General features: G+C 41.8%; 1 protein-coding gene across 2 annotated transcripts in view; it reads left to right on the top strand.

The window, feature by feature from the left end:
* Positions 1-90: 90 nt before the first annotated feature.
* mbnl3 (muscleblind-like splicing regulator 3) overlaps positions 91-6,176 on the top strand; it is a 29,835-nt gene continuing 23,749 nt past the window's right edge. For both annotated transcript variants that reach the window (XM_035669156.1, XM_035669158.1), the window contains exon 1: positions 91-423. The gene's annotated coding sequence lies outside the window, so the exon portion shown is untranslated. The remainder of the gene's footprint in view (positions 424-6,176) is intronic.

Genomic DNA, 6,176 nt, shown 5'->3' with positions numbered 1-6,176 from the left:
CTCTCTCTTCCTCTCTCTCTCCCTCTCTCTCCCAACTCCTCCCTCACCAGTTTGCCCTCCCTCTGATTTTTTTCCTGTTATTCTGTTGTGTGTTGGGTCCGTGTTGCAGCCGAGCAAAATTTAGTTGCAGCTAACATTTCCAGCTGCCAACCAAGCCCCGCTTCTTCCTCTCCCTCCGCAGCGGTAACACGTTTTTATTTATTTATTTTCCACACGCTGCGATTGTAATATTTCCAGCCAGCGTCAACGCGCTCTTTTCTCTCTCTCTCCCCATTCCTTATTTTTCTTTGACCTCCAACCAACGCTGGTTGTGCATCAGCCCAATAACGCGTCTTTGTGGAAAATAACCATCAAATAAACATTTTAACCGACGTTAATTTAGGAGGAGACATTTGAGTGTGACTCCGATTGGACTGTGAACAGGTAAGAGGCTGAGCTCGTCTGGCGCAGTTGAGTTTGCAGCAATATTAATGCTACCTAGTTTTATATTTAATCCATGTTGCGGTCATTTGAAGTGCCTGTTGCGTGGTAGGCCAAAGCTGCTTTTATATTGGCAAATACGGGCGCAAATGCGGTGTTACACATACGTACCGCAGTAATAACATTGACACTGAACATGCTTTTTTTTGGGCAGGTCTGCTGAGAGCTGCTCTGCATGGATACAAACAATGCTGTGAGATAATGCGGTCGTATTTTATTCTGTGATGAGCACTGAAGGGTTTTTGTTGAATGCAATATGCAGGGTTTCATTGGAAGTCTTTCCAGCAACCAGTGTGGAAGGACTTCTCTCTTCTCCGTATATGAGCAGCTAGTAGAAGTGGAGAACACCTGCAGGCTGCTTCCTGGTTTCTCTGGCTGCATGTGTGTGTTGCAGCCAGCCTCCATGCATGCATCCAGTGCAGGTTGAGCCTGTCCTTGTTTAACCTTTGGGCTCAGACACTCAAGCCACCATGGCATACTGTGTTGTCACTAGTTGTGTACATATACTGTTTGTGCTTCCAGTGGATGTATCGCCATCATCTTGGCTCATTTAACAAAACAGCCAGTCAAGACAAGTTCACGCTCCCTCCAGGCTGTGGACTCTGCTCCAGTCTAGCTAGTTTTTCTTTACTTAATATAAACACTGATAAACTGCCAAACACACAGCCACATTTCCACATAACCTGTTTTTTATTTCACCTCTCACATAGACGCACATTACAGGGACAGTTCAGGTTTAAAGTGGGGTTGTATGAGCTGCTTACTCAGTTTTTAGAGATGTATTCCTACAGTAGATGGTGGTCGACACACCCCCAATTTGGAGAAGCAGACAGGAGTACTGACACTGAAGCAGAGTGATGCACAGGTGGTGTGGACGGGGCAAAACGTATTTTAGCCACCTTAATTTATGTAGGTCCTGTCTGCTTCCCCAAACTTGGGGCGTGCCGACCACCATCTACTGTAGACCTCAAACAGCTCCACACCCAAATCTAAACTAACCTTTTAATTACTCGAGAGGCTTCATCTTTTATTCACCAACAACACAGCAACAAAAATCAAACATGTTATGCTGACAATACTCGATTGGTTCAACTATAATAATCTACAGTTTTTCCAAGCAGTTATGTTTCATTATCTGAGTACCAGGATGTGAAACTCCCAGCTCAAAACCAGTATTGTGGCGAGGAAAATGAAAGCTCTGTGGCCTACACTTTATTCAGTATTGTTTCTAAATTAAAACTTGGAGTTTAGCAGGCGAGCTGAACTGCACTGTGCCAAGTATTTCATGCTTCGTGTAGGTTTGTTGTCCTGTATGATGGGATAGGCTTCTTGTGTGTTTGCTTGAATGGGAGCTGTGCTGCTTTAATGAGCTGAAAGGATTACTGATACTTAACCTAATTACTTTGCTCCGTCCCTCCAGGCTGCAGGCTTTCACTCTCATTGTGATTTATGGATCTTCCACCTTTCTAATCAATCACCTGGTCATTGATGTTATCCTGTTCTGCACTCGTCGTTGTCCTCTCAAAACAGTTGTCTGTTTACTGAACTGTAACACACAGATCATTTGGTTGCAGATGAGATTTGTTGTTTTCACAGCCACAGTATTTGTTACACAACTATCCATGACTCTTAAAAAGGAATTCACCGAGGTTTTAGCGATGGGGAAACTCCAGATTAAAAAAACTCCCACAGGAAACTCCATGTTCTCATTGTTCTGTCCGTCAACCTGCTGTATTTGCCTAAAACACAGTATTTTCCCATTTTACTCGTTTAGCAGACATCTAGAGCAATTTACTCTGATATTCCCAGTTCATTTCACTGATTGAACTTCAACCAAATCTTCAATTTCCTGGTAGTAATTGTATTCAAATGTGACTTCAACTTCTTTCAGTAGCTCAACTATTTCAAATATTTAAACCGCAACATTTCTGCAGTAAGCACACATTCATTTTTATTTTTTAAATTCAGACTTTTATTATTAATTTCTTCTCTGTCAACCTGCAGTATTAGTCAAAACACTTAACATTCCCATTGAGCACATTTACCTCTTAATCAATAGCGAATCATATAAACTTCATTCAGTTTTACCTGCCATTTCAAGTAATTACATTTTAACTACCAGTTCAACGCCTTTTAATGTCTCAACTATTTCAAACAACAACACATTTTCTTCAAAAATGTTTATTTTTCAGGTGTTATAATTTAATTTATAATTTTGTTCTCTCTGTTGAATTAGCCAGTAACCCATTTTACACATTTACCCAATGCTCCTTATCCAGAGGAATTCAAAACGCAGTCGTGCAATTTCTACATTTCTAAACCACCAAAATTGCCATCAACCAAGAAATCAGAGTGACATTATGTAACATTTAGGATCTATTGGCAGAAACTGAATATAATATTCATAGATATGTTTTCATTAGTGTTTAATCACCTGAATATAGGAACCGTTGTGTTTTTGTTACCAGTTTTTATCTACAGACTCCAGGTTGAACCACCATGTTTCTACAATAGCCCAGAAGGGACAAACCAAACACTGGCTGTAGTTACAGCCTTTTGTGTTTTTCGTGAGTTTCGTAACCGCCGTAGTTTCTCCTCACAGCCCGTTCTCATTTACAGGTTGTCAAATAAATCGTTGTTCAGTTACCTGTAGTTACAATCTGCATCTTGACCACTAGATGTGACTAAATCTGACACACTTGTCCTTTAAAAGATTCAGACGATATCACTGCCTATTGGTGAACTTCAGCAATTAGCTGCCTTACAGTTTCTTCTAAATAATTTACCCATTTATGTTGTTCTTTCTGTCAACCAGCTGTATTAGCCAATAACACCTTACATTCCCATTTATCACGTTTACCCAATGCCCTTAGTCTAAAGGAAAGAAAAAGTGCAACTGCAGAACAAGCTAACATTTGTAAAACACCTAAATTACCAAGAAAGTAAAGTGACAGACACCTAAAACATCCCCTTTACTCATACCGTGATTATGAAAAGAAGAGAGCAGAGGGAATAATCTGAGAGGGGAATAATAATAAGGGGTTTATGTTTTTCCTCACGTGTTAATGTGTCACCTTGCCTTTCACTGAAGGACTCACACTTTAGGGGTATTGGTTTAAGAGTATCTATGAGCGTGAGCAGATAAAGGGTGCGGGGCTGTGTGTCGAGGTGGCACCAGCCTACACACAGCCATAATGCAGACGTCAGAGCTCCGGTGAAGGTTACACTGCCGGTAGCCCTTTGGTGCACTGTGTGTGACGAGGGACGCAGTGCGCCGGAGTCGACAGCAGCCACCCCCATCCTGTTCCACCTACACGTTGACCCCCACCTACTGACTGCTGGAGCCCCTCTTCTCACTGCAGACACCTGGAGGACAGGCTGCAGCATAATGACTGTTATAACTAGGGCACTCTATATTTATTCACCATGGCGCATCCCTGCTAACGACTGTTTGTGCTGCATTGTTAAGGTCGGACGAGTTCAGTAGGCCAAGATTATTTCTGTACAAAATGTACACTCTTTATTGAATGTGTTGGCATTGGAGCTGAAATTAGTCAATTTATACACATTAATCTTTAAAAGTTTTTCAGGTTTCAGCTTCTCAGATGTGAGGATTTTAGATATAATATCTTTTTGGTGGACAAAGCAAGCCATTTAAAGACGCCACCAATGGCTCTGAGAAATTGTTACAGGCATTTCAAACAATGACTGCAGATACGTTGATAGTGAAAATAATCATTAGCGGACCCATACTGTGTATTTTGTAAGGATGAATTTGTTTATCTACAATCATAGCAGCATAGCTAAAGCTTATTTTCATGCTTCTTGATGTTTTGTTTTTACTTAAGAGCTTCAACCCGTTCGTCAGTGTTTGGAGGGACTGGATAGTTGTGTTGTGTGGGCTGCAGCTGCACATTAATGCAGCCTGCAGCATGTAGCATCAAGCCCCTGTCTCTTGAGCAATGTTTAACTATAACAGTTCTTAAAGTAAACTTCTCCCTCCCCCTTTTTGTCTCACTCGTATCCTTTTTGTTTCGTCTACCTCTTAATTATTTGCTCCTCGGCTGTTTGTTGTGCTTGTGTATCTTCTGGCTGTGGTTGGTCGTGTTGTGCAATATTGCAGCTTGGCAGACGATGTTTCATTCCTAACTGAAAGATATTTATTTCAGAAGAGCAGTATCTCTTAAAAACACTGCTGAAGGTCCATGTTTTTATGAAAATGGTAATGTACTGTTGGATTTATATTGGTCTGCTGCTGTTGGTGAATTATTGATTAATGAATGTGCAGATTAGTCCCACGGTGTACTCACACAACGGAGTCAATGAAGACTCTTGGACTGTTTTTTAGCCATGCTATTAGTGTGGCTTTATGGATGACAATGTCAATCTGTCTGTCTGCCACTTCACTCTGGTCCAGACTGAAGTAACTCAAGAACCATCAGATGGGTTTGTACAGACATTCATGGTTCAGACAATAGATCCTAATGACTCTTTATCCAGCACCATCAGCAGGTCAGAATTGTCCAATACTTTGATTTATAAACAAATACCTGCAAAACTAATGACATTCCCATCAGCCTCAGCTGTACTTTGTTTTTGTGTAATTGGCAGATGCATGCTAACACACTAAACTAAGATGTTGAACATAGTAAACATTATACTTACTAATCTGACTTTAATATACAGCCTGCACAGGCACTGCCTCACAGAGCTGTTAGCACGGCTGTACATGTGATAGCCGATTCTGAATACAATATCTTTTAAGTCATCTGTCCGTTCATACACTGCTGCATTCTGGGGTAAAGTGGTTACACTGTCTTATACATAACACATTTATAAAATTTATTTACTGTTTTGTCTGAATGTTAGATGAAATAGCTGACTAATAGTTGTCACACGTTGTTGTGTTTGTTCATGGACACGTTGTAACAATCTCAATCCTCTAGTGTCACATTTTACTGCACATTATGACGTAGTATAATTTTTAACAGCCTCCATTGTCGTCCAGTGTGGGGATAGAGGCCAGAGCTAACAAGGAAGGGTTGATTACACAATTGGGGAAATTTTCAGGAGGGTGAAACTCCTGGAAAGCAGAGTCACAGCCGTATATAGTGGAAGGTCATTACTGTATATTCAGAAGTACGAGGTTGCAGTATAAACTAGAAGAGCTTTGGAGGAGAGCCAGTGTTGCTGCGTAGCTTTCCAAGAATGGTTGTAATGGCAACTGTGCGCCATTTGGTGTCTAGTGTGGCGAGAGCGAGGAGAGGAAGTGAGGAGCAGTGCTGAGGAGCATTTTGATGATGCGGGTTGCATATTGCTGAGCTGCGTTGTCAGGGTGTGCGTAAGCAAGGACGCCTGACACTGATGTGGTCCTGAATGCAGGACAGGCAAAGCTGCAGGAGGAGTGCTTGTCTTGTCCCCCTGAGAAAAGTTTCTATCGATCTGTAGGTGGGCTGGGAGGAGGAGGAGGAGGAGGCACAGACAAGCAGAATGGTTAAGCAAGCAAAGCAATTGCTGTACCTGCTCATCTCTCATTCCTGCTTCTTCTTTTTCTTTGGCTGGGATGTGTCTTTGTTCTTGTGTTTGAAGGTGGGTGTATCAATTCAGTTCCCACCTCCCCCTTATCCCTCCTTCTCCCACTCCACTGCGGTGTTCTCCTTCTGGGCTGTCTATCTGCATGCTCACACACACACACA

The sequence above is a fragment of the Morone saxatilis genome, unplaced genomic scaffold (genome assembly GCF_004916995.1).
Source record: "Morone saxatilis isolate NCDOM2014 unplaced genomic scaffold, NCSU_SB_2.0 Contig22, whole genome shotgun sequence".
Lineage (NCBI taxonomy): Eukaryota > Metazoa > Chordata > Actinopteri > Moronidae > Morone > Morone saxatilis.
The sequence above is the reverse complement of the archived record's forward strand: the minus strand, read 5'-3'. Positions and strand labels throughout refer to the sequence as shown.